Source organism: Hyperolius riggenbachi, chromosome 3, assembly GCF_040937935.1.
Source record: "Hyperolius riggenbachi isolate aHypRig1 chromosome 3, aHypRig1.pri, whole genome shotgun sequence".
Lineage (NCBI taxonomy): Eukaryota > Metazoa > Chordata > Amphibia > Anura > Hyperoliidae > Hyperolius > Hyperolius riggenbachi.
In genome coordinates this window covers 311,539,217-311,564,733 of record NC_090648.1, presented here as the reverse complement: position 1 = coordinate 311,564,733, position 25,517 = coordinate 311,539,217, and positions in this window count along the sequence as shown.

The following is a 25,517-nucleotide window of genomic DNA, read 5'->3' as shown; positions in this document are numbered from 1 at the left end:
CTGAAACCGGGCATGAAGCTAGACACCTGGCACGAACTGGCAATGTACGCAATAGAGGTGCTGGCTTGCCCGGCAGCCAGCGTTATGTCGGAACGCTGTTTCAGTGCTGCCGGAGGCATCATCACAGATCGGCGTATCCGCCTCTCCACAGAAAATGCAGACCGTCTGACTCAAATTAAAATGAATCAATCCTGGATTGGAAACGACTACGCAACACTCCTGGACCCCAACCAAGTAACATGACCGATGAACATCTGGGATGGTTTAGCGTTTCCGGTCCCTGTTTATTGAACCTCTCATCTGTATTACATTTATGACTGCATGGCGGCAAAAAGCATTGCTGCTATATCCGCACGCTTTTTGTCCTCATGCAAGGCCTGGGTTGTTGTGTCTCACAAAGCGTGGCCTTCTCCTCCTGCGCCTCCTCCTGTTCCATCACGTGTGCTGCTGCTGCTGCTGCTGCTGGGTTAGCGTTGCCGCGTGGTCCCTGTTTATTGAACCTCTTATCTTTATTACATTTATGACTACATGGCGGTACAAAGCATGCTATCCGCACGCTTTTTGTCCTCATGCAAGGCCTGGGTTGTTGTGTCTCACAAAGCGTGGCCTTCTCCTCCTGCGCCTCCTCCTGTTCCATCACGTGTGCTGCTGCTGGGTTAGCGTTGCCGCGTGGTCCCTGTTTATTGAACCACTTATCTTTATTACATTTATGACTGCATGGTGGTACAAAGCATGCTATCCGCACGCTTCTTGTCCTCATGCAAGGCCTGGGTTGTTGTGTCTCAAAGCGTGGCCTTCTCCTCCTGCGCCACCCTCCTCCTGTTCCATCACGTGTGCTGCTGCTGGGTTAGCATTACCGGTCCCTTTTCCTGGAACCTCTTATATGTATTACATTTATGACTGCATGCCGACAAAAAGCATGTTACCTGTGCAAAGAAAACAGACATTTCCCGCATTTAAAAGACAGTTTTCCCTTTGAAACTTTAAAATCGATTTTCTCAAAAACTATAAGCTCTTTTTGCTAAATTTTTTTTTCCTCTTGTACCCACTCCCAAGGTGCACATACCCTGTAAATTTGGGGTATGTAGCATATAAGGAGGCTTTACAAAGCACAAAAGTTCGGGTCCCCATTGACTTCCATTATGTTCGGAGTTCGGGTCGAACACCCGAACATCGCGGCCATGTTCGGCCTGTTCGGCCCGAACCCGAACATCTAGATGTTCGCCCAACACTAGTTATTATTCCTCTTAGAACGATTCATGCAGTTTTCTGTTTTAGCACATTGAGATGTTTTTTTTCTTACACATTTTGACTTTAGTTTGAACTGGTAGTTTGTGCTTCATTGTGGGTAGATTTGCTGGGGCTTTAGCCACCATCACTCTTCTCCAAACAAATCCATAAAAGTAACTTCTCTTTCTCCTAGCAAGCAATGTTTTTATTTCTGGACCCAAACTGTGAACTATGAGTTCAGTAAACTATGGCTGTAGTTGAATAAGCACTTAAAGGCTGGCAATGTTGATAGAAAAAGCTTCACAATGAGCTGCACTCACCAGCAAGTGCTATTTTCCTGGGTCTGGCTGACAACACAGGGTAGTGTGGTTTTCAGCCGCACTCCTGAATCTTTCCTCAGATGTCACTGTTAAACTAAACACCCAGTCATAAGCCCCTCGTTTACCTTCCTTAAAACTGCTTCAAGTTCAGAATAGTTGAGAGCTAAAATGTCCTCTTTTGCCAACGTATATTTCTGTTGGCTGCCTGCAGTGTACAGCTTTTGTATCATGGATACAACAAAGTTTGAAATTGAGACATTAAGAGGGAAAGTGCGGTTGGAAAATTGATTTATAACAACTTGACATTTTAAGACTTGTTAAGTTAAAGACAAGCTCCAGGCAACAAGTGCAATCAACCACTGAGCTAAAAACTAAATAGTGAGAAAATATAATTGTACTTAAAGCAACCTAAAGCGAAACTCAGGTGAAAAAAGATACCTAAGGAAAGGAAAGCTTCCTCTATACTGGGTGGGCTACCTAATCCTGGGGGGAAGGGGGGACAGTTGCACAACTATCTATACTGGGCAGGCTACATAATCCTGGGGGGCATAGCTAAGTATTTACCGGTATACTGTGGGGCTACCTAATCCTGGGAGGCACATCTGGCTATTTATACTAGGGGGAGGCTACCTAATCTTGGTGGGCACAATTTGCGACTTATACTGGGGGATATCCAATCATGGGGCACACGTCTGGCTATATATATTGGGGGCAGGCTACCTATTAGTGTGGGAACATCTTGCTACCTAAACTGGGGGAGGGACATACCTAATACTGGGGGCAGTCTGACTAGGTGCACTGGGAAGGGGTCTTTCTAATTCGGGAAAGGAAAAATTGCTACCTATACAGGGATGGGAACATGGTTCACATTATGAGGAGTATGCACTAAACTGCGCTAAGCAGAATTTCATGCAAAAAGTCTTATGCACGATGAGTAGAGCATAATGCATAGCATGTAATGTATTGCAATCTGCTTTACTCATCATGCAATAGGACTTTACGCACGTTTTTCTGCCTAACACAGTTTAGTGCATATACAGTATCCCTATGTGCATTGTGCATGCATCACACACTTTGTTACAACATGTAAATTATTTTCATAGCATGAGCAATTGCTATGAAACGCAGTGTAGAAATTATGTTTGAATAATATGGTCCATTGCAATGCAGACAGATGTAAACATGCACATACAATTGTATGGGCTGTGAGTTCACATACAGAAACAGAGTGTGAAACAAAGCACATCGGCCTAGGAGTTTTCTCCTAAGTGATATTTTCACAACTAGGGCTTGATTCACTAAAGTGTGATAACTGCTATCACGGCAGTTATCACACGATCTGCTGCGCGCAAAGGTTTGCACGCGTAAAGGATTACGTTCGTGTGTAAACTAAGGTTTGCGCGCAATCACGTTAATCAAGATCCTTGTCAAAAAAATGCCTTTTAAACCACCAGCAAGTAGTGATGGGCCGAACCTCCGATTTTAGGTTCGCGAACTTCCGCGGAAGGTTCGGTTCGCGGAAAAGTTTGCGAACCGCAATAGACCTCAATGGGGAGGCGAACTTTGAAAAATAGAAAAAATTATGCTGGCCCCAAAAGTGATGGAAAAGATGTTTCAAGGGGTCTAACACCTGGAGGGGGGCATGGCGGAGTCGGATACACGCCAAAAGTCCTGGGGAAAAATCTGGATGTGACGCAAAGCAGCGTTTTAAGGGCAGAAATCACATTGAATGCTAAATTGCAGGCCTAACGTGCTTTAAAACATCTTGCATGTGTATACATCAATCAGGTAGTGTAATTAGAGTACTGCTTCACACTGACGCACCAAACTAACTGTGTAACGCACCGCAAGTTACCAGCTGTTTGTGTAGTAACGGCCATGCTGGACTACTGCGCAACATGGCGAGATTGCTCTTCCTCACTCAGTGATGTCAGGTAATGTGTGACTGCCTTCTCAACTTTCCATGGCATTGTTAAAAAGCTTACGTTTTGTTTTTAAATTACATTTTCTACTTGCTGTGTACTTGTTCAGTACCGCTACAATGAGAATCCTATGGAGGCGGGCAAGTCTGCCATTTGTGACCCCGGGTAATGGCCGGGGAATGAGGCATGGAATCCGGTGTGGATCCTGTGCAACGGCTACCACTACACAGGCAAGGAGGGCAGTGGGCAGGCATAGGCATGCACGCCCGCCCCGAGGTAGTGACCAAAAATAACAATACAGGACTCAGGAGGACTTTTGAGGCCCTAATTGTAATGAATCAACTTTAAATCCTTTAACGGAAATCCGTTATGGAGGGCAAGTCTGCCATTGTTTGTCACCATGGGTAATGGGCGGGGAATGAAGGTTGGATTCCGGCCCGAAGTGGGAGCCTGCTGAGACCCATGCTGTAGCTGCCCAGACCGTGCTTTGCAGACCAGGCATCTGTGATCAGATGGACCCTTGACCCAGCGGAAGACAAACCAAGTCGATAGCATTTGCCAAGAATGTTTTACGGAGGGCAAGTTTTCTGCCTTTTTTTTCAATTGTTTGAAACTGTAGATGGTTGTATTTTTAAATTGTTTGAAAATGTAGATGGTTGTATTTTTAAATTGTTTTAAAATGTAGATGGTTGTATTTTTAAATTGTTTGAAAATGTAGATGGTTGTATTTTTAAATTGTTTTAAAATGTAGATGGTTGTATTGCGTTCCGGAGTTGGAGCCTGAGAAACGGCTACCACCACACATCCAGGCAAGGACGGCAGCAGGCAGGCATGCACGCCCGCCCCGAGGTAGTGACCAAAAATAACAATACAGGACTCAGGAGGACCTTTTGAGGGTAACAGTAAAAAAGGGCGCAGGAGGCTAGTGGACAAATCGGGCGCCGCCATTCACTCCCATAATAAATATCGTTTAATGGGCGCCCGATAGGAAAAAAGGGCGCCGGAGAAAAATAACGTTTTAAAAGCGGCGCCCGGAGACTTAATGTTTTATTACTGCTTCTCATGATTACACATTATTTAATGATTTATACATTTTTTAATATTATTTTTAAACGAAAAACAGTACAATATTTTTTTCAAACATTATTTTTAAACGAAAAACAGTACAATTTTATTTTTTTTACATTATTTTTAAACGAAAAAACTGCACAATATGTTTTTGAAACGTTATTAATGCTTATCACAGGGGGGTCTTAGGTTTAGGCACCAACAGGGGGGTCTTAGGTTTAGGCACCAACAGGGGAGTCTTAGGTTTAGGCACCAACAGGGGGGTCTTAGGTTTAGGCACCAACAGGGGGGTCTTAGGTTGAATGGAGTAATGGTTAACGGCTCTGCCTCTGACACAGGAGACCAGGGTTCGAATCTTGGCTCTGCCTGTTCAGTAAGCCAGCACCTATTCAGTAGGAGACCTTGGGCCAGTCTCCTTAACACTGCTACTGCCTATAGAGCGCGTCCTAGTGGCTGCAGCTCTGGCGCTTTGAGTCCGCCAGGAGAAAAGCGCGATATAAGTGTTCTGTGTTTGTTTGTTTAGGTTTAGGCACCAACAGGGGGGTCTTAGGTTTAGACACCAACAGGGGGGTCTTAGGTTTAGGCACCAACAGGGGGTCTTAGGTTTAGGCACCAACAGGGGGGTCTTAGGTTTAGGCACTAACAGCGGGGTCTAGGGGTTAGGGGTAGGTACAGGGAGGGTTACTTAGTAAAAAAAATTTTAAACGTTATTATACGTTTCACTATTTAAACGAAAGATTAACGTTTTTACAATTGCCGATTTAATGCACATTATTTAATGATTTATAACTTTATAAAACATTAATTTTAAACGAAATACAGTACAATACATTTTTAAACGTTATCCATGCTTATCGTTTAAAACCCAGCGCCCTTTTTTCCCAGCGCCCCTTTTTAACGTACGCCCTTTTGAGGCCCTAATTGTAATGAATCAACTTAAAATCCTTTAATGGGAATCCGTTATGAAGGGCAAGTCTGATGGTGCCTTCACTGCGATTCACCAGGTTGGTCTCCGGCGAGAATCTGTTATGGAGGTCAAGTCTGCCATCGTGACCACTGACCATGGCTAATGGCGGGGGAACCCTTCCTGGTGTGATTCCGGTCCGGAGTTGTAGCCTAACAAACGGCTCCCACCACACATCCAGGCAAGGAGGGCAGCAGGCAGGCATGCCCGCCCCGAGGTAGTGACCAAAAATAACAATACAGGAGGACTATCGAGGGCTTGCTGTATTTGACATGAATGTACTTTAAATCCTTTAACGAGAACCAGTTATGGTGGGCAAAGATGACATCACATTCCTTTCACGAGAATCATATGGAGGCGGGCAAGTTTGACATTGTCACCACAGGTAATGGGCGGGGAATGAAGGTTGGATTCCGGCCTGAAGTGGGAGCCTGCTGAGACCCATGCTGTAGCTGCACTGACCGTGCTTTGCAGACCAGGCATCTGTGATCAGATGGACCCTTGACCCAGCGGAAGACAAACCAAGTAGAAAGCATTTGCCAAGAATGTTTTACGGAGGGCAAGTTTTTTGCCTTTTTTTTCAATTGTTTTAAACTGTAGATGGTTGTATTTTTAAATTGTGTGAAAATGTAGATGGTTGTATTTTTAAATTGTTTGAAAATGTAGATGGTTGTATTTTTAAATTGTTTGAAAATGTAGATGGTTGTATTTTTCAATTGTTTTAAAATGTAGATGGTTGTATTTTTCAATTGTTTAAAACTGTATCCATTCAAGTGCAAGTTATGCACTAACTGCCAGGTATAATGTGCAGTCACAGATGCAGTGAAAGGTATGCAGTGACTGCAAACAGCCGTTTGTGTAGTGACGGGCGTGCTGGACTGGTGCGCACCATGACGAGAGTGCAGGTGATGGTGGCTTTTCAGCCCATATGGTCGCCCGGCTGATGTAGCTGAATGACAGAACAGTGACTGTCCAGCTGATCAAATTTGGTCTGACCACAATGAAAAAACTACCTTATTATCTTTGGTGTGCCACCCCCACCCGAGACACTCATATAGCCTGCAGTCATTGCTTCATTGTGATACGCAAGTCCCCTCACCGCGGCAAGGTAATGATCACGAAGGGGGATGGGCACATGTACATGTCTTTTGTTTTTTTGTTGCAGCCGCCTGCAATTCAGCCAGAAAAATTAGGCAGGCATGTGCACGCCCCAGAAAAATTAGTATAGCGGCCGCTGCTAGCAGCGGCCTTAGAAATTCTGGAATCCGCCTAGAGTCCTGGACTCTGGTGGTGGTGGCGGAGAAGGCAGTCAAGCGGCCTGCGGGCAGAGGTGCTGTGTGTGGGGACTGACTTAGTCTTCGGTCGTGCAATAGCCCTCAGGGATCCATGCCTCGTTCATTTTGATAAAGGTCAGGTACTGAACACTGTCATGACTTAGGCGACTTCTCTTCTCAGTGACAATGCCTCCAGCTGCACTGAAGGTCCTTTCTGACAGGACGCTTGCGGCAGGGCAAGAGAGAAGTTGTATGGCAAATTGGGACAGCTCTGGCCACAGGTCAAGCATGCGCAACCAGTAGAGCAAGGGTTCATCGTCGCTGCTAGCAGTCACAGTGTGTACATCCACACTTAAGGCCAGGTAGTCAGGTACCTGCCGGTTCAGGCGTTGGTGGAGGGTGGATCCCGAAGGGCTACTGCGAGGCGTTGGACTAAAGAATGTCCGCATGTCCGACATCACCCCGAGATCGCTAGAGCGTCCTGTCCTTGCCTGCGTGGACTGGTGAGGAGGAGGAGGAATACTGCCAGTGGTACCTTTATTGCGTTATACTGTCACATCACCCTTAAATGCATTGTAAAGCATCATTGACAGCTTGTTCTGCAAGTGCTGCATCCTTTCCGCCTTGTGTTGAGTTGGTAACAGGTCTGCCACTTTGTGCCTGTACCGAGGGTCTAGTAGCGTGGCCACCCAGTACAGGTCATTCCCCTTGAGTTTTTTGATACGGGGGTCCCTCAACAGGCTGGACAACATGAAAGAGGCCATCTGCACAAAGTCGGATCCAGACGTACTCTTCATCTCCTCTTGCTCTTTCACAGTGACGTCAGGTAAGTCCTCCTCCTCCCCCCAGCCACGAACAATACCACGGGAACGTGGAGCAGCAGAAGCCCCCTGTGACGGCTGCTGCGGTTGTTCTTCTGCCGCTGCCGCCTCTTCTTCCTCCACTGAAACACCTTCCTCATAATCATCCAAGTCTGACTCCTCTCCTTCCCCACACAACGCCTCTTCTTCCTCCTCCTCCTCCCCCCTCTGTGGTGCCGCAGGTGTTGAGGAAACCTGTGGTTTGGCTGAAAATTGGTCCCACGACTCCTCCTGCCGTAGCTGTTCCTGTTACCGCTCCTCCACAGCTTCATCCACCACTCTACGCACGGCACACTCCAGGAAGTAAGCGTAGGGGATCAAGTCGCTGATGGTGCCTTCAGCGCGACTCACCAGGTTGGTCACCTCCTCAAACGGCCGCATGGTCCTGCATGCATTTCGCATCAGTGTCCAGCTGTTGGGCCACAACATCCCCATCTTCCCAGATTGTGTCCTTCTACTGTAGTTGTACAGGTACTGGGTGACGTCTTTCTCCTGGTCTAGCAGGCGAGAGAACATGAGCAGGGTGGAATTCCAGCGAGTCGGGCTATCGCATATCAAGCGTCTCACCGGCAAGTTGTTTTTCCGCTGAATGTCTGCAAAGCGTGCCATGGCTGTATAAGACCGCCTGAAATGCCCACACAACTTCCTGGTCTGCTTCAGGACGTCCTCTAAGCCTGGGTACTTTGAGACAAATCTTTGCACAATCAGATTCAGCACATGTGCCATGCAGGGTACATGTGTCAGTTTTCCCAAATTCAAAGCGGAAAGGAGATTGCTGCCGTTGTCACACACCACGTTGCCGATATCCAGCTGGTGCGGGGTCAGCCATTGCTCCACCTGTTTGTTAAGAGCAGCCAGGAGAGCTGCTCCAGTGTGACTCTCCGCTTTGAGGCAAGACATGTCTAAAATTGCGTGACACCGTCGTACCTGTCATGCAGCGTAGGCTCTGGGGAGATGGGGCTGTGTAGCTGGAGAGGAAGAGGAGATGGCAGCACCGCTAGAGTTCAACTGACACTCAGCTGAGGAGGAGGAGGTTGACAGTGAAGAGGATGTAGCTGGAGGAGAAGGAGAAGAGGTGGCAGGAGGCCTGCCTGCAAGCCGTGGAGGTGTGACAAGTCGGTCCGCTGAACAGCCACGTACTCCCTGCTTGTTGCCATCGGTCACCAGGTTGACCCAATGGGCTGTGTACGTAATGTAGCGGCCCTGCCCGTGCTTGGCAGACCAGGCATCCGTGGTCAGGTGGACCCCTTGACCCAACGCTCTTCGCAATAGATGACACCACTTGCCTCTGAACTGCACGGTACAGTTTGGGTATGGCCTTTCGTGAAATATAAGTGCCGGCTGGTATCTTCCACTGCGGTGTCCCAATGGCCACAAATTTACGGAAAGCCTCTGACTCCACCAGCTTGTATGGTAATAGCTGGCGAGCTAATAGTTCCGCCACACCAGCTGTCAGATGCCGGGCAAGAGGGTGACTGGCCGAAATTGGCTTCTTCCGCTCAAAGACTTCCTTCATGGACACCTGGCTACTGCTGTGGGCAGAGGAGCAGGAACCGCTCAAGGGCAGAGGCGGTGTGAAGGAGGTTGGCTGTGAATGTTCAAGGGAGAAAGCGGATGAAGACGATGCACCTGAAGGAGGAAGAGGAGAAGGAGGGTGGCTTGTCTTTTGAGGGGTGCTACTTTTCCTCAGGTGTTCTTCCCATAGCTGTTTGTGCCTTCTCTCCAGGACCCTTCGTAAGGCACTTGTCCCTACGTGAGAGTTGGCCTTTCCACGGCTCAATTTTTGCTGGCAGAGACAATAGATGGCTTTGCTCCGATCTGAGACACACACGTTAAAAAATTTCCAAACCGCTGAGCCCCCCTGGGGTGATGACGCTACGGTGGCATCAGCAGCTGACGTTGAAGGGCATGTTGGCTGGCTGGCCATAGCTGGCGATACATGACGCCGGACACTGCCCCCAGCTGTTTCTGAGGACGAGCTCCCTCGGCTTCTATCATGGAGTTGTCTCCTCCTACTCCTCTCTGGCTCCCCCTCTGAACTGTCCCCCTGGTCATCTCCTCTATTGGGAACATACGTGGCATCCGTATAATCGTCATCATAATCCTCCTGCCCAGCTTCGCTTTCCTCAGACAACTCCACAACTGCACCAACTTCAGGTGGTTCATCATGCCCCTCCTCACACATTACGTCCATACTATCGCCACCTAACTCAGACGTATGAGGTGGTGTACCTGCGCCTTCTTTTTGTTGTTGCAGTAGTGGCTGTGAATTAGTGATTTCACCACCACCACCACCAAATAACTCCTGGGAAGTGTCAAATGCACCGGATGTGGTGCTTGTACTAGCGCTGGTAGCACTGGCTGCGGGAGATGAGGTCTTCTGTGTTAAATACTCAAGCACGTCCTCACAATTTTGGGAAGTGATGGCACGTGCCTTCTTCTGAGCACTGTACTTTGGTCCAGGTCCGCACGAAATCACAGCAACACCACCTCGCACAGACCTGCCAGTGCCAGGTGGCCTTCCTCTGGGTCTTCCTCTACCTCTTCCTCTACCTGGTTTGTCCATTTTGTCCATCTCGGGGGGAAGCTAGGTATATGCAGTGAGGTGAGTTCACTCAACAGAAAAGGTAGATATGCAGTGAGATGAGTTCACTCAACCCAAAGGTAGTTATATATGCAGTGAGGTGAGTTCACTGAACACAAAAGGTAGCTATGTGCAGTGAGGTGAGTTCACTCAACCCAAAGGTAGTTATATATGCAGTGAGGTGAGTTCACTGAACACAACAGGTAGTTAGATGCAGTCAGCTGAGTTTACTCAACACAAAGGTAGTTATATGCAGTGAGGTGAGTTCACTCTACAGAAAAGGTAGATATGCAGTGAGGTGAGTTCACTCAACTTAAAAGGTAGTTATATGCAGTGAGGCAAGTTCACTAAACACAAAAGGTAGTTATGTGCAGCGAGGTGGGTTCACTCAACACAAACGTAGGTGTATGCAGTTACATAGTTACATAGTTATTTTGGTTGAAAAAAGACATACGTCCATCGAGTTCAACCAGTATAAAGTACAACACCAGCCTGCTCCCTCACATATCCCTGTTGATCCAGAGGAAGGTGAAAAAACCCTTACAAGGCGTGGTCCAATTAGCCCCTAAAGGGAAAAATTCCTTCCCGACTCCAGATGGCAATCAGATAAAATCCCTGGATCAACATCATTAGGCATTACCTAGCAATTGTAGCCATGGATGTCTTTCAACGCAAGGAAAGCATCTAAGCCCCCTTTAAATGCAGGTATAGAGTTTGCCATAACGACTTCCTGTGGCAATGCATTCCACATCTTAATCACTCTAACTGTAAAGAACCCTTTCCTAAATAAATGGCTAAAACGTTTTTCCTCCATGCGCAGATCATGTCCTCTAGTCCTTTGAGAAGGCCTAGGGACAAAAAGCTCATCCGCCAAGGTATTATATTGCCCTCTGATGTATTTATACATGTTAATGATGAGGTGGGTTAACTAAACACAACAGGTACTAGTAGTAGGTAAATGCAGTACTGGGTAGGTAGTACAATGTGCAGCTCCCTGTCACATACACAGGTGTCACTGAATGTGCTGCTGAATGCTGGTGGGCTGCTGGCAGTGGGACACACACATTATGAATTAGCAATGCTGTCTAAGCAACACAAGTGTCTCACACACACAGGTAGTAGTCACTGAATGTGCTGCTGCTGCTGCTGGCAGTGGGACACACAGTATGAATTAGCAATGCTGTCTAAAAAACACAAGTGTCTCACACACAAAGGTAGTCACTGAATGTGCTGTTGCTGGCAGTGGGACACACAGTATGAATTAGCAATGCTGTCTAAAAAACACAAGTGTCAGTTTCAAACACAGAAAAAAAAATTGATTAGACGAGCAGGATGAGCTCTGAAAAGAGCTTTTCTGGGGCGCTATTATAGCAATAAGATTCAGCTAAGCAAGCTAAGAAGGCAAGAGCCTGACTAATCTGTCCCTAGGAGAACAAGTCTGCAGCAGCTGTCCCTATTCTGTCTCTAGCAGGCACAGGAGTGAGGCTAATGGCCGCCGGAGCCTGCCTTATATAAGGTGGGGTGGGGCTCCAGGGCTTAGTATAGCCGGATTGGCTACAATGCGCCTGCTGACTGTGATGCAGAGGGTCAAAGCTGATCCTCATAGAGCATTATGGGGCAAATCAAACTTCCGGGAAAGTTCGGCTTCGCCGGCGAAGGAGAACCACCTGAAGTTCGCCTGGAACCGTTCGCCGGCGAACCGTTCGGCCCATCTCTACCAGCAAGCAAGAAAATAATACAAATAATTTTGATAGTAATTTTCACCAACTTTTGATTACTTTTTTAATTGCATTATACTTTAACCACTTGAGGACCACAGTGCTAAACCCCCCTAAAGACCAGGCCTTTTTTTAATAAATTGGCCACTGCAGCTTTAAGGCCAAGCTGCAGGACCGCACAACACAGCACACGAGTGATTCCCCCCTTTTCTCCCCACCAACAGAGCTCTCTGTTGGTGGGGTCTGATCTCCCCCCAGTTGTTGTTGTTTTTTTTTCAAATATTTATTTTTATTTATTTTCATTAAAAATGTCTATTTTTTCTATTTGTTTTTCCCTTTCCTTCCCGCCCACCCCCCGCCAGCCAATCACGGCGATCGGCTGTCATAGGCTTCTGCCTATAAGAGCCGATCGCTCTCTTGTCCCCCAGGGGGACAGCCGTGTCACACGGCTGTCCCCAATACAGTGCTGCTGCTGATCGTAGTGCTGTACTGTGTAAATAGACGGTGATTACGCCGTCTAACAGTCGAGACTGAAGACGGGGCGGAGCTCCGCTCCCTGAGAAGGAGATGCCGGCTCCATTGGCGTTAGGCGGTCCGAGGGCTGCTGCCGCGTTCACATCCATTGGCGTGACGCGGTCGTTAGGTAGTTAAAGGAACACTATCAAACCAAGTGTTCTAAAATGACAATGTACAAATAATGTCTAAGTAGCTTTGTAAACATTTTCCCACTTTTCATGTTTAATATCAGAGGCAAAAGCTTTAATTCATTGTGTGTAGATTTTGGAATGTTTCATTTGCAAAGGTGAATCTTTGTTTCAATATTATGCTGTTTTTTGAATGTCAGACTGCAGAGTTACCGTATATGAAAAGCCTCTGGTGTCAGGTTTCACACACAATTGCAAATGTTTATGTTGCGCATAAGTTACATTTTCTCTGCTCTCTGCAGACAGCTCAGTCAGAGACACGGGGAACTGCCAGTGAGAGCTTCCTTACACACAGGGGTAACAGATGTATTGTGAGGAAATCCCCCCTCCGCTCATGATTAAGTAGCCCATCAGATTTGGCCAGACATGCAGTCAGTGAAGTGTGAAAAGTCTTTGATAACAGTAAACAAACAGATAAGCACTTCCCAAACAATTCCTATCTCAATTGAAAAAAACATGTTACTCAATAATGTTCCTTCAGGGCCCATTCAATACTTAAAAGTGCAAAACGGTAGCACTTAGCACTACCATTTTGCTCAAGTGATTTTACTGCGATTAGTGCGGTAAAATCACTGTATACTCCCATGATTCAGAGAGTTCGCGATCAGTGCTTGTTTAAGCACTGCATCATGATCGCTCGAGATTCACAGCAAAATGCTACAGGCAACAAATTTGCGTTTGCCCTTAATCGCGGAGCGCCAATGATCGGCTGCAATCCTGACAGTGAGATCACTGACATATAGTTATAATTGCAAAAACCACCAGCATACCAATTTCCTATGGCAAATGATGATGAACTTTTCATTACTCCCGGGAGTTCAATGGACAGTTTGCATGGGTGTGTATGTTGTGTGCGCGGTGGTTGTGTGACACATGCTGGCTGTGTATTTGGTGCAGTATACACCACAGGCTACTCTTTTTAGTGGGGTATTTGGGGCATTTGTTATGCAGTAATTAATAAAGAGATTGCTTTTTTGAGACTTCAGTGGATCATTTGGTGGTTTGTGGATATATTTACCACTGTGAGGCTCCCCTAATCAGGGTATTTGCAATCCGTATGATATAACGGCCTAGCGCTTGGTACTGTTCATTTTGGGCTATAGTTATAATTGCGCTAGCACTTTAAAAAGCGCCCGCTAATCGCCCTAGTGAGAACGTGTCCTTAAGGTTATTTTATAGAGAATATAAAAATTACCTCGTAGGAAATATCTCAGAAGAAAAAGTTAATTGCATATGGGCCGTGGTATGAACTCAAACTTGTCTTTCTATCTCCTACTATACTTAATATATGTTGCCTTTGTTTTCTTATTCAAATGCTTTTCATGAACTAATTGCACCCTGCATGTATTTAAATAAAATCATCTTGACACATCACCACAATAATTAACAAATTAAAAATAAATACACTTGCTTTTAATCTGAACATCGGTATTTTTGCAGTAAAATTATGGTCTACTATTAAAGTGGACCTGAACTCTTACACAGGACAGAAGGAAAACATAGAGAAATGCACCCTGAAAGTATTTAGAGAGTTTAGCCTAATTCCCCCTCATTTGTATCTAATCACAAGTTGTAATTTGATCCTCCCCTGTGTCACATGACTGCCTATGGCAGATAAGCAGATAAGCCCATCTGAAAGCACAGCTGTAAACAATATGTCTGCTTCCATGAATCAGGAAGTAGAGCTGTAACAAATACATGTTCTTTGTTTAAAGGTTATTATGCTGTTGTGTATCTTTTAGGCTACTTTCACAGTGGGACGTTGCGGTTTGATGCGACATTAAAGTCGCAACGCAATTAAAAAATTCAATAAAATTTGACTATTAAAAAGTCGCAACGCAAACTAACAACGCAATGCCCCAAAAAAGTCGCACCGCAACTCTATGCCCCTTTATCGTGGCATACAGTAGGGCATACAGGCAATGAAAAGTATGCTTCCAAGTCATTACTGAGCATGTGCAAACAGTCCAATGCAGTTATTAACATGTATAACACGCAAAGTGTGCACTGTGAATGTTACACAGACTTAGTATTGCTGTGCGTTAGTCGACGGTAAACCATTTTCTAACGTGCAACTTTAACGTCGCACTGTGAAAGAGGCCTTAGAGCAGAGAGGAGTTCTAAATGCAGGCCTACATTAAAACAGTGGGAAATTTCAAAGTTCTGCAGAAAAAGAATCCCATATTAGCTCACTAGAGGGAGCTCTTGCCTATAGTATAAATCAGTTCTTGCAGCTGGTAAATTCTTTTCAAAGGAGGTCTGTTATCTGTCATATTTAAAGCTATAGGCTTGCTATACACCAGTGGTTCTGCATGTAAGCCTGGCTTCAGGGGCATAAAGAGATCATTTGCATATTCAGCAATCGTGCGTTGTGGGTAACCACAGATATTCACTTACATGTCAGTTATCGCAAATAGCTTCTGTTTTATGAAGGCAGAGCACACTAAGCATTGTTATTTGTTAGAAAATTGAAAACTAGTACGTGAGTACAGGCTGTTGGCAGACTGATAAGAACGACCGCCCTACGGAAGGTTCTGACGGACGCGGCTTAAGTCATATCAGGGGCAAACCCAGGATTTTCAGAATCAGAATCAGTTTTATTTCGCCAAGTACAGCAAGAGCCATAATCGGAATTATTTGTGGTACACATGGCATAGACAGATACACAACAATACAATTGAAATGCAGTAATCAGATATACAGAGGAGGCAGCGACAGGGACCAGCTGCCGACCCGGCAATTACGAGTGCAGGCCGGACCGGGGAAAGTCAGAGTTCAGTGACCGAACGGCCTGGGGGAAGAAGGTGTTCTTCCGCCTGGTGGTTTTGGATGGTATAGTCCTGAAGCGGCGGCCCAACGGGAGGAGCCTGAAGTAGTGGCTGCCAGGGTGAGAGGGGTCACGGGAGATCATGGTGGCCCTCTTTCTCAATCTAGCGGAGTGGAGGAGATCAAGAGGTGGAAGAGGGGACCCGATGATTCTCTCTGCATCAGCTTTGACCCTCTGCAGTTTATGTTTATCACTGGCCGTTGCGCCCGCGTACCAAACAATGACTGAGGAGCAGAGGATGGATTCTATGGTGGCGGTATAGAAGCTGGCCAGCAGCTCCCGTGGCATGCCAAATCTCTTCAGTTGGCGCAGGAAGAACAGCCTCTGCTGGGATTTCTTTTGAATTTTAGTGGTGTTCTGCCCCCATTTCAGATTATTGGTGAGAGTCGTGCCGAGGAACCTAACCGATGTCACCATAGAAACTTCTGTTCCTCCAATGAGGACAGGCGAGGGGGGGGGAGGGTTCCTCCTGAAGTCTACAACTAGTTCAACAGTCTTTGCTGTGTTGAGAACTAGGTTGTTCTCCCTGCACCAGTTGCATATTCTCTCAACCTCGCTCCGGTATTCATGCTCTCCGTTGCTTCCAATTAGGCCAATAATGGTGGTGTCATCCGCAAATTTGATGACCTTCACAGAGTCAGCGGATGAGATACAGTCGTTGGTATAAAGGGAGAACAGTAGAGGTGACAGAACACAGCCTTGTGGAGCCCCAGTATTGGTGGTTCGAATGCTGGAGTAATAGTTGCCGAGCTTCACCTGTTGTGTTCTATTTGTCAGGAAGTCCTTGATCCATGCTCGGAGAGTGGGATCAACTCCGAGCTGTGTCAGATTGGTGATCAGGATGTCAGGGCAGATCGTGTTGAACACTGAGCTAAAGTCTAGGAACAGGATCCTGGCATAGGAGGCCGGCCTGTCTAAGTGCTCAGTGATGTGTGCCACGCTGACATTGATGGCATCCTCCACGGATCTGTTTGCCCTATATGCAAATTGGAGCGGGTCTAAAAGGGCGTCCGTGGACCTCTTCAGGTGGGCAAGGACCAGCCGCTCGAGGAGCTTCATAATGTTAGAGGTTAGGGCCACTGGGCGGAAGTTATTGTGCTCGGAACTGCCTGTTTTTTTTGGGACTGGTACAATTATGGATGGACCTCTTGAAACAGCAGGGGACTGTACCATCAAATAATGACTGCTTAAACAAGGAGGTGAGCACAGGGGCTAGCTGATCGGCGCAGGTTCGCAGGCAGACAGACGACACTCCGTCCGGGCCGGAAGATTTCCTGGGATTCAGCTTCCGGAGGTGCCGGAGTACCTCGGATTCCCGAACAGCGCTAGGAGCCAGGGCGCCGAGTACGCCAGAGGTCGATGCGGATTTGCCTACGGGCTGGTTGGAATGTTGCTCGAACCTGCAGTAGAACTCATTGAGCTCCTCCGCCAGTCGAGGGCTCGGGGTCGCCGTTTGGGATGTTGGTTTGAAGTTTGTGGCTGCTCTCAGGCCCTTCCATACTTCCCGTGTGTTGGTGGACTGGAGGCAGAGCTCCAGCTTCTCAGCGTAGGCCCTCTTTGCCGATCGCAGTTCTCTTTTCAGGGCGAGCCTAGCTTCTCTGAATTCCTCTAAGGAGCCAGACCTGTGCGCCTCCTCTTTGCGTTTCCGAAGTCGGCAAAGCCTGTCGTTGAACCAGGGCTTGTTGTTGGGGTAGACCCTGAAGGACTTGGACGGGATACACGCTTCTTCGCAGAAGGTGATGTAGGAGGAGATGTTCTCGGCCCATTCATCAAGGGTAGGTGCCTCCAGAGCCGTCCAGTCTGTGGTTTCAAAGCAAGCTTGGAGCTGCAGTTTGGCGTCTGCAGTCCATTTTTTGACGGTTTTGGTGATGGGCTTTGAAGTCTCTAGGAGCCTCCTGTAGGAGGGGATCAGGTGTACTGTGTTGTGGTCAGAGTTTCCCAGGGGGGCTCCTTGGGTGGCTTTGTAGGCGTCCTTGTGAACTGTGTAGCAGTGATCCAGGGTGTTACCGCTCCTGGTAGGGCAGGTGATGTGCTGCTTGTAGAGGGGCCTCACGTGCCGAAGGTTCGCCTTATTGAAGTCGCCCAAGATGATGAACAGGGCCTCTGGGAGGGCTGTTTCCCACCGCGAGATACAGTCACTGAGTACATGCAGGGCGGACTTGGAGCATGCATCGAGTGGAATATAGACCCCAACGAGGACAAGGGAAGAGAATTCCCTCGGAGAGTACCGGGGCCTGCAGTTTATGGCAAGGAGCTCAACGTCTGGGGTGCAGGCCTTGTGGAGAATGGTGGTGTTGGAGCACCAGGAGGTGTTTATGTAAAAGCAGATTCCGCCGCCTCTCGTTTTCCCAGAGAGGGCTGCATCACGGTCTGCTCTTCGGAGGTTGTAGCCTGGTACCTGTAGGGAGTCGTCGGGGATGCTTTCGCACAGCCAGGTCTCGGTAAAACAGAGAACAGGGGTGTTCTTGCTGATCTGGGGTTTGCTGTCGAGAAGGAGAAGCAGCTCGTCCAGTTTGTTGGGGAGCGAGCAGACATTTGCTAGTAGGATGGCAGGGACAGGCGAGCATAGGCCTTTCCTTTTCAGTCGGACCTGGGCCCCCGCCCTCTTTCCTCTGTGGCGGCGCTTGTTTGGTGCTCGCTTGGTGGAGAGGTATTCGATGTGTGCAGTGACAGCATCCCACAGGGGAGAGCCCAGTGTTGGGTTGGGGCTGTCCGGGGGTTCCCATTCAAGAAGGGCTTCTCTGGAGAGGGTGGCGGTCCGTTTCGCGCTCATGGTCCAATTTCCTCAGTAGGTGGCACAGTGTGTGGCCCCGGTAGGTGGGATAAGCAGGCAGCACAGTGAAGGGGCGACCAGAAGATGGAGGTAGGAAAGAGGCAGCGGCCTGGCACAGTGCGTGGCACGAGTCAGAGGGCGTGGGGTGGGCCGCACGGCGCAGACTATGGCACAGATATGGTGCAAGTGGTATGGAGCAGGCAGCACAACAGTCTGTGGTATGGAGCAGGCAGCACAACAGTCTGTCACAGTTGGATGGTATGGGGCGGGCAGCACGTCCCGGTGTGGGGCACAAATAGGTGGACTGGAGCAGACGGCACAGCCCGGTGCGTGGCACGGTAGATGGTCTGGGTAAGTAAGTAGCCCAAGATGTCTAGAAGGTGTGGAGTGGGCAGTACGTGGTTTAGGCAGCCTAGCACAGGCACTGGCACAGTATCGATGGTGTGGGGCAGGGAGCAAAACCCAGTCCAGGGCCCACTTAGATGGAATGGAGCAGTCAGGCAGCACAGCGTAGACTGTGGCACGGATAGATGATATGGGGCCGAGGCACAGACTATGGCACAGCTAGATGGTATTGAACAGACAGACAGCACCGTCTATGGTACAGATAGATGGGGAAGAGCGGGCAGCACAGCACAGGCTAAGCACAAGAGATGAAGCAGGCACAGATGGTATGGAGCAGGCACAGATGATGTGGAGCAGGCACAGGTGGTATTTAGCAAGGCACAGATGGTATAGAGCAGGCACAACACAGGTATGGAGCGGGCACAGGTGGTATGGGGCAGGCACACCACAGCCTATTTCAATCAGACAGAGGATCACAGTAGGGAGAGCAGGACTCACCAAGGGCAGGGAAAGCAGCTGCAGGGCAGGATATGCAGCCACTGGAAGAGGTTGCAGGTTTATCAGCAGCAGTGGGCACACTGGGTAAGGCCGAGCTTGAAGGGACTGCAGCGTGGAGGCATCTTCACCAGCCAGGATAAAGGATTACAGGCCAGGCAGAGTGGAGACTCCCAGGATGGAGGAGTGCAGGCCTAGCAGAACGGAGACTCCCAGGATGGAGGAGTGCAGGCCGGGCTTGGCGGAGACTCAGTCGCAAGCCAGACAAGGTGCTGCCCCCCCCCCCTCCCCAGACGAGATGCTGTTCCAGGGTCACCAGGTAGCTGGAGTGCGGGCAGGGCCACGAGGAGGCAGGCCTGGCCACGTGGGTTACACGCTGCCGCGGGATGGGGAGCAAGCCGGAGAGGTGCTGCAGATCCAGGAGCAGCTAACAGGATGCCGGAGCAGTTGTCGGGATGCGGCTCTTGGGAGCACGGCGGTCGTCCAGAGCGGCGGCAGGCAGTGTGTGGAGCCAGGAGCAGTAATCACCAGAGCGCAGCCGGAGCGGCGACAGGCAGTGCTGGAACCAGGAGCAGTAGTCACCAGAGCGCAGCCGGGGATGCGGACCTTGGGAGAGCTGGAAGTCCTCCGGAGCGGCGGCAGGCAGTGATGGAGCCAGGAGCAGTAGTCACCAGAGCGCAGCCGGAGCGGCGTCAGGCAGTGATGGAGCCAGGAGCAGTAGTCACCAGAGCGCAGCCGGGGATGCGGACCCTGGGAGCGCTGAAGTCCTCCGGAGCGGCGGCAGGCAGTGATGGAGCCAGGAGCCGCTAGAGCGCAGCCGGGGATGGAGCCGGAGGAGCATCGGTCAGCAGGACAGTGGTTGGGATGGAGAAGGCTGGGGTTGCTGCGGCAGCCAGGAGAAGTTGCGGCTGGGAGATTCGTCCGGAGGCAGGAGCCCCGGCGATGGTCAGCCTCCAGCGGTGGTCGGAGGCGGCAGTCAGAGGTACACGGATCTTGTACACGGATCCTGTATTTAAAACTAAAACTATAAATCTATCTAAACCTGTACTATCTAACACTAAAACTAACTAAAACTAACAAAAAACTATACAAGAGTCTGGAGCCATGTGACCGAGGCGACCTCCGTGGGCGCCATCTTCAAGGGGGGATTCCTGAAAGGTCTTTTTCGGCAAGCCGCACACTACCGCGATTGTGTTTGCCCACAAAATACACATGATGTGCAGTGTTTGCCCACAAAATACACACAATGGGCAGTATTTCCCTACAAAATACACAGAAACAACAGCTCAGGAGCACCACAAGAAGAACTTTCCAAAAGAGAAGGTGTGCCAGGTCCTCACCCCTGTACCTAGGGGTCAAACGATATGAAATCCCCAAAGGATCGGCACCACACAAAGTAAATATAGCTCAGTGGATGTTTATTGCAGCATCAAGCTTGATGCTGCAATAAACATCCACTGAGCTATATTTACTTTGTGTGGTGCCGATCCTTTGGGAATTTCCTACAAAATACACATGATGCAGTAGTATTTTGCCAAAATATATATAATGTGGCAGTGATTAGGTAGCCAGATAACCCCCCTTTATTATGGATAACCAAATTACCCCACCTTCAGTATTGGGGGTAGAGATGAGCGTAATGACCTAATTACGATTTTGCGAAATTTCGCGTAATTAGTGTAATTACGATTATGGCCGTAAGTACATAATCGTAATGAAGAAGGAATTTTCGCGTAATTTTCGCATTACAGTCGTATCATGCCGTAATTTCGCATTAAACGCTACCGTAATTTCGCGTTAAACCGTAACGCTCCGTATAATATAAAAAAGCCGCCGACTTTAAGGGTTAATAGCAAAGCCCCCTTAAATGCTAAGAGCCTCAAATTTGGAGAATATATTAAGGAGATCAGGAGGAATAAGAGGACAAAAATTTTTTTCAAAAAGACCTTATAGTTTTTGAGAAAATCGATGTTAAAGTTTCAAAGGAAAAATGTAAACATTTAAAAACCCGCCGAATTTAACGGTTAATAGCAAAGCCTGCTTAAAGTTTAGGAACACCGAATTCCCAGCGTATATTAAGGGGATCAGTGGGAATAAGAGGAAAAAAATTTTTTTCAAAAAGACCTTATAGTTTTTGAGAAAATCGATTTTTAAGTTTCAAGGGCAAAAATGTCTTTTAAATGCGGAAAATGTCAGTTTTTTTTGCACAGGTAACAATAGTGTATTATTTTCATAGATTCCCCCAAGTGGGAAGAGTTTTACTTACTTCGTTCTGAGTGTGGGAAATATAAAAAAAAAACGACGTGGGGTCCCCCCTCCCAGACCTCTTTAACCCCTTGTCCCCCATGCAGGCTGGGATAGCCAGAATGCGGAGCACCGGCCGCGTGGGGCTCCGCACCCTGACTATACCAGCCCGCATGGTCCATGGATTGGGGGGTCTCGGAAGGGGAGGGGCAGCCAAGCTTTCCCCTCCCCCTCCGAGCCCTTGTCCAATCCAAGGACAAGGGGCTCTTCTCCACCTCCGATGGGCGGTGGAGGTGGAGGCCGCGATTTCCTGGGTGGGGGGTTCATGGTGGAATCTGGGAGTCCCCTTTAAAAAGGGGTCCCCCAGATGCCCACCCCCTCCCAGGAGAAATGAGTATAGAGGTACTTGTAGTACCCCTTACCCATTTCCTTTAAGAGTTAAAAGTAAATAAACACACAAACACATAGAAAAAGTATTTTAATTGAACAAAAAACATAACCACGAAAAAAGTCCTTTAATATTCTTAATTAACCATTAATACTTACCTGTCCCTTTAAATAAATGATCCCACGCAATATCCTCGGAAATGTTCTATCAGTTACAATGTAACAAAGTTATTATGTAACAACTTTGTTACATTGTAACTACGCCGCACCCGACGCCACTCGCCGCTCAGCCGCCGCATACGCGTCCGTGCAGGACGCTAAGTCCCCGCAGCTCCCGCTGTCCACCCCGCCCACATCTGTCACCCACATGTCACCCACATGTGGGTGACATGTGGGTGACATGTGGGAGAGGCGGGGAGGGCAGCGGAGCCGGCGGGGACTTAGCGTCCTGCACGGACCCGACAGAGCTCTGAGCTATATAGCTCAGAGCTCTGAGAAGCATCTTTGTATTTGGGCTCCAAGGAGCCCCATTGGTCCTTAGCAGACCAATGGGGTTCCTTCAAATCAGAAGGAACCCCATTGGTCTGCTAAGGACCAATGGGGCTCCTTGGAGCCCAAATACAAAGATGCTTTTGAGAGCTCTGAGCTATATAGCTCAGAGCTCTGTCGGGTCCTGCAGCAAGGTGTTTTTGAAAAAAAATGTTTTCCTCTTATTCCCACTGATCCCCTTAATATACCCTAGGAATTTGGTGTTCCTAAACTTTAAGCAGGCTTTGCTATTAACCGTTAAAATCGACGGGTTTTTAAATGTATACATTTTTACTTTGAAACTTTAACATCGATTTTCTCAAAAACTATAAGGTGTTTTTGAAAAAAAAAATTTTCCTCTTATTCCTCCTGATCTCCTTAATATATTCTCCAAATTTGAGGCTCTTAGCATTTAAGGGGGCTTTGCTATTAACCCTTAAAGTCGGCGGCTTTTTTATATTATACGGAGCGTTACGGTTTAACGCGAAATTACGGTAGCGTTTAATGCGAAATTACGGCATGAACGAAACGCGAAATTTCGCGTTGAAAATTACGCTTACGGTATTTTCAATTACGATTTTAATGGCAATTTCGCTACGCTAATTTCGCATCGTAATCGCAAATTTCGCATGCGTAATTATAGTAATGCGAAATTACGAAAATTTCAGCTCAACTCTAATTGGGGGCCAGATGACCCCCCCATTTATTGCACAGGTAATCAGAGGAGCGCCCCCCCCCCCCATTTACAGTATAGGTAGCTAGATGACCCCCTCAGTTAGGATAGGTAACCACATGATCTCCACTTATAGTATATAGCCAGATGACTCCCTGTTCAGTACATATATCCAGATCCCCCCTTGTATTTCACGAGATCCCCCTTGTATATAGCCAGTGTATATAGTCAGACCTTCCTTGTATATAGCCAGGGTATATAGCCAGATCCCACTTGTATATAGCCAGGGTATATAGCCAGATCCCACTTGAATATAGCCAGTGTATATTGTCAGATCCCCTGTATATAGCCAGTGTATATAGCCAGATCCCCCCTGTATATAGCCACTGTATATAGGAAAATCCCTCCTGTATATAGCCAGATTCTCCCTGTATATAGCCAGTGTATATAGCCAGATCCCCCGGTATATAACAGTGTATATATCACCAGTGTATATAGCCAGATCCCCCAGTATATAACCAGTGTATATATATCCAGGTTATATAGCCAGATCCCTCTGCATATAGCCAGTGTATATAGCCAGATCCCCCAGTAAATAACCAGTGTATATAAAGCCAGTATATATAGCCATATCCCCCTGCATATAGCCAGTGTATATAGCCATATCTTCCTGCATATAACCAGTGTATACAGCCAGTGTATATAGTCAGATCCCCCGTATATATAGACAGTGTATATAGTCAGATCCCCCTGTATATAGCCAGTGTATATTGGAAGACCCACCCTGTATATAGCCAGTGTATATAGTCATATTCCCCCTGTATATAGCCAGATCCTCCCTGTATATAGCCAGTGTATATATAGCCAGTGTATATAGCTAGATCCCCAGTATATAACCAGTGCGTATATATAGCCAGTGTATATAGCCAGATCCCCCTCTGTATATATAGCCAGTGTATATAATTAGATCCCCCTATATATAGCCAGATCCCCCTGTATGTAGCCAGATCCCCCTGCATATAGCCAGTGTATATAGCCATATCCCCCTGCATATAGCCAGTGTGTGTAGCCAGTGTATAGCCAGTGTATATAGTCAGATCCCCCTGTATATAGCCAGTGTATATAGCCAGATCTCCCCTGCATGTAGCCAGATCCCCCTGTATCAGAAGAGACGGTATCGGCATCTCAACCTCCGCATTTAGAAAAAGTATAGCAGGGAACACCTTATTACATTATCAGAGTGCCCATTTTCATCACAGAAGTCTGCAGTCCCTATAGGCCAATTTTTACGCCTTAGAAGAAATTTCAGTGACATTGAAACTTTTAAAAAAGAGGCTTTCAATTTAAAAATAAGATTGAGAGCTAGAGGCTACCCAAACAAACTTTTAGGGCCCGTTTCCACTAGCGCGAATTCGCATGCAGACAACGCATGCGGATTCGCATAGGCAATACAAGTGGATGGGACTGTTTCCACTTGTCAGTTTTCATTTGCGTTTTTATGTGCAGGATTTTTCTGCACGGTAGACCCTGCAGAATTCGCCTGCGTGTGGAATGCAGGCGAATCGCAGGCAATGTATTTAATAGGGAAATCGCATGCGTTTTTTGCATGCGTTTTTTCCCACGATTTCGCGTGCGATTTCGCATTGAAAGTAATGTAAATTGACACAGGCAGTGACATGGTTAAAATCGCATATACCCTGCCTATGCGAAATCGCATGCGAAATCGCGGCAAAAAACGCATGCGGAATCGCATCCGCATGCGATTTTGTCAGCGGTGATATGCGGCGATTCCGCACCGCACTAGTGGAAACGGGCCCTTAAAGTCAGCCTATTATACTGTAGAGCCTTAAACGCCAATCGGGAGGACCTCTTGATTAAAAAGTCATGCACTAAAGTACAATTTTGCCCCAGACTTATTGCCACATATGGCCCTTATTGGAACAGGCTTAGAGACACTTTGCAACGATTTTGACCTATTCTCCAAAATGACATTAAAATAGCGGAAATAATAGGCCCAAAACCTCTACTTATGGCGAGACGGAATAAGAATCTGGCAGATGTTCTCACCCAGTCTGAATATAGGTCTAAGAAAACTTCTTTTTTTCAAAAACGCAATGGGATACTGTGCCAGTATGTAGATAAAACTGACACATTTACCAATTCAGCAGGAGATAAGACTTATAACATAAGATGCCCTTTGGAATGTTTGAGCACCTTTGTTGTATATCAAATGACTTGCCCCTATGGTAAACACTATAGGCCTCAATTCATAGAGCATTATCAAACGTTTATCAAACACTTTATTAAACGTTTGATAATTTACCTCATGGGTAAAATCTCATTTTGAATTCACTAAGGTGTTATATATTTGTTGAACGTTTTATCGGTAAAACATTTGATAAATATATAACACCTTAGTGAATTCAAAATGAGATTTTACCCATGAGGTAAATTATCAAACGTTTAATAAAGTGTTTGATAAACGTTTGATAATGCTCCGTGAATTGAGGCCTATGCGGGTAAAACAGAACAACAAGAACTGCATACTAGAATACAGGAACATGTGAGAGCATTTGTGGACTCTGCAAAGGAGGAAAAAAG